Consider the following 3,431-nt stretch of genomic DNA (forward strand, 5'->3'; position numbering starts at 1 on the left):
AAGTTGATCTCAATCGACAGTATTTGTGGCATAATGTTGATTTCCACCAAAAAATTATTTTGACTCATCCCTCCTTTAAAAAACGTAAAAACTCAAGGTTACAGTGAGGCGCTTGGAATGGAAGTTATTGTGGCACATTTTTGGAGGGTTGAAAGGCAGAAATATGAAGCTTATTATTATATAAAAGCACTTGCATTAATTCTTCTGTTAAAACTTGTGTATTATTTGAGCTTTAAAATTATTTAAATAATTTTTACAGACATTTTAAGGTTTCTAGCATTAAATCATCATGGCAACAAAGTTGTAAAATTGGATATATCTTTACACAGAAAAGGTTTTACGATTTTTATCACACTAAAATCACGTTAACATGCATATTGTTTATGTCTTGTGGCTAAACTTCTGAAACAGTGAGTATTTTAAGTAAGTTTATGGACCGGCACCATTTACTTCCATTTACCCACATTTTGGTATTTTTTATTTTTTTTTGGCAATTAAAATAACGCTACAAATGCTGTCGTTGAGCTTAACTTGTTTTGAACCTGATTATTCCTTTAAGAGCCCACCTTCCCGATGTCTCTATGATATTCTGGTGCCTATATATGGCATTGCATTCCTTCTTCAATATAAATACTTTTTATTTAATTTTTTTTGCCATTTTTATAGCCTGCCAGGGTGAAAATTGAAAGTCTTATCATTAAGAAATGTAATATCCACACAATTTGAAGTATCATTCATGTCCATTGCAAAAACGGTGCTGGATGAGTAACATGCCAAATTTAAAACTTGTGTAGGTGTTTTTCAAAACAATAGTAATAAAATACATTAAAAAAAATAATCTAATTAATGAATTAATTAACTGATTCTTGTTCTATACCAAGAAATTTATTCAATAAATACTCTCCATTTGTCTGTTACTTATTTGGAAATAAATGTATTTTGTATTCATTAATATGGATAGGACAAATCTCACAGCTCACCTGATGTACAGTTTCAGAGTATGCTGCCCATCCCGCTAATAATATCTGATCTTTCATCTGGAATATATTTACTCGCACGACTGAACCTAACAAGCACAAACAGAATCCATTGTTATTTATGGAGGAGTTTCCCCGCTGTAGTAAACCACTTTGTGACTAGATGATTTTCCAGTCTTCTGGAAAGGCTGAAAAAGCTCCTACAGTTTGATGTGTTTACACTGGCTCAAAGACCCATGATTGAGAAACACTGCTTTAGAACATGACTTGAGTGTCCCATGAGCCAGAAAGATCCAACTCATGATGAAATCTTGTTTTGTGTTTGTAAATATTTAATGACGAAATATAATATTTTAAAAGGTCTATGAATGCTGCTGTTAGCCATTTGTCTGATTTTATGTTTTATGGTCATATCACTCATAAATAAACCATTCAAAAGAAATGATCTATTATGGGCATCCTGACAGTTTTGCACACATTTCCAGAAATCTTCTGTTTTAAACATGTAATTGGATACTTCCTTGAGCATCACAGATCTGTTCCTCTAGTGCTGGACCGCTCTGGTGCTCTGCAGGAGGTAAATTACAGCAGGCCTTTGTGAAACCGTTGAATTGTGTCATATGGTGATGGATTGTTCCAGCAAGCTAACCGTCACACAATATTTCACAGATGGATGGATTGCTTGGCATGTTAGTGTGTCATGAATGTATTTGGCAGAGAACAAACAGAGCAGTAGTATCCCATAGTTATTTATGACAGTGTCTCAGATTCATACATGCACCTTGCAGAAGAGAGCAGGGTAACATTGAGGCATATTTTAATACAACAGCTATTTTTCAATTCAAATTTAAAGTAATAGTTCACCTCAGAATAAAAATCCTGTTATCATTTACTCACCCACATTTTTTTACAAACCCATGACTTTCCTCTGTGGAACTCAAAAGGAGATATTGGGCAGAATGTTAGCCTCAGTCACCATTCACTTTCATTGCATCTTTTTCCCTTGTCACTTTAACATTTTGATCCAAGCAACTTTAATCTGCTATCATAAAATTACATAGATACAATATTTGTATTGGTCTGTCATCCAGAACCTACTGTATGCCTTCAGAAGACTTGGAATATGACATATGAGATGCATACATCCTTTGAAAGCTTTAAAGTGATTAAGTCAAATTTGCCATTGTAATGAAATCAGCAAGATGCACATCCTAAAAAATTCTTCCTTTTACGTTCTGCAGAAAAAAAAATTAAGATATTTGAAACATGAAGGTGAGTATATGATGACAGGTGAGAGCTCTATCATTAGGGGTCAGAGTAGTTAGTCATCGTGTTCTCTTTCTCCTCCCTGGAACAGCCCAATTGTTTCTGTGAAAGCAAGATGTTCTACTACAAAATTTAAATGATTCCAGTTCTCTCTTATTAAACTGATCAGCCACTATTGGAAACCAGAGAAACAGTAATTCAGTCCATTCAACTTCAGTTTCATTCTGACCATGTAATGTCCCTTTTCATTGAAGTTTTTCAGTTTGATTCTGTGCTAGAAGGCAAAATGTGATGTTCTGTTGGACCATCCATTATATTTGTTGAACGTTCTAAGCTGTTGTAATCACAGTTGCAAATTAAAAAATTATATTTCTCTAGCCACCATCAGTGATTACATTAAATCAAGATTTGAATCATGTAGATGACCTGCCATTTTTTAAAACTGCATGAATTGCACTGAGAGACAGTTCTGCACATCACAGTCCAAACTCACAGAGTAATTCTGCTGTCAGTGTTTTTCTGCATCTTTCATCATTGAGGCTGCAATCACTGACATTAAACACAAATACAATTTTTAAAAGCACTCAAATTTAAAGGACTTACTGTATGTACCAGTTAATGCAAAATCTCCAAAACATCACAGCGTGAGCATGCTACTATTTGTTGATTGCCAGCAAAATGAAGCATTAGATTTTCCCTTGGTTTACAATTAAAAAAATTTGATTAAAGCAAAAATGAATCACAAATTAAAATGATGTCATCATTTACTCACTCTCATGTTGTTCCAAAACCGTATGACTTTCTATCCTCTGAGGAACACAAAAGGGTTTTAGCCTTACTTTTCACTTTAATTGCATCTTTCTTTTCTCTCCATACAATGAAAGTAAATGGTGACTAAGGCAATCATTCTGCCTAACCTTTCCCTTTGTGGTCCAAGAAATGATGTAATATGGGTTTGGAATGACATAAGTGTCAGTAAATGATGACAGAATTTTTAAATTAACTTTATTTATCTATGACTTAATTGCATTTCTCAATGGTGCCTTTTATAGTAAACTTTGGGTTTCCAGTGCTCCACAGCCTCTGGTACATGCAGTCATATTTATCTTGTCAAACACAGATTATTTTCTCCTTTTATAACTGCAGTTCTGTTGTTAGTAGGTGCAGCTGTTGCCATTTCAAAGGGCT

At 34.1% G+C, this 3,431-nt stretch overlaps 1 protein-coding gene across 2 annotated transcripts in view; it reads right to left on the reverse strand.

The window, feature by feature from the left end:
• Positions 1–1,731: 1,731 nt before the first annotated feature.
• The window catches only part of LOC127636294 (WSC domain-containing protein 1-like), a 12,359-nt gene continuing 10,659 nt past the window's right edge, over positions 1,732–3,431 (reverse strand). For both annotated transcript variants that reach the window (XM_052116749.1, XM_052116748.1), the window contains one exon: positions 1,732–3,431. This exon is cut by the window's right edge and continues 977 nt beyond it. The gene's annotated coding sequence lies outside the window, so the exon portion shown is untranslated.

This window comes from Xyrauchen texanus, chromosome 44 (assembly GCF_025860055.1).
Source record: "Xyrauchen texanus isolate HMW12.3.18 chromosome 44, RBS_HiC_50CHRs, whole genome shotgun sequence".
NCBI lineage: Eukaryota > Metazoa > Chordata > Actinopteri > Cypriniformes > Catostomidae > Xyrauchen > Xyrauchen texanus.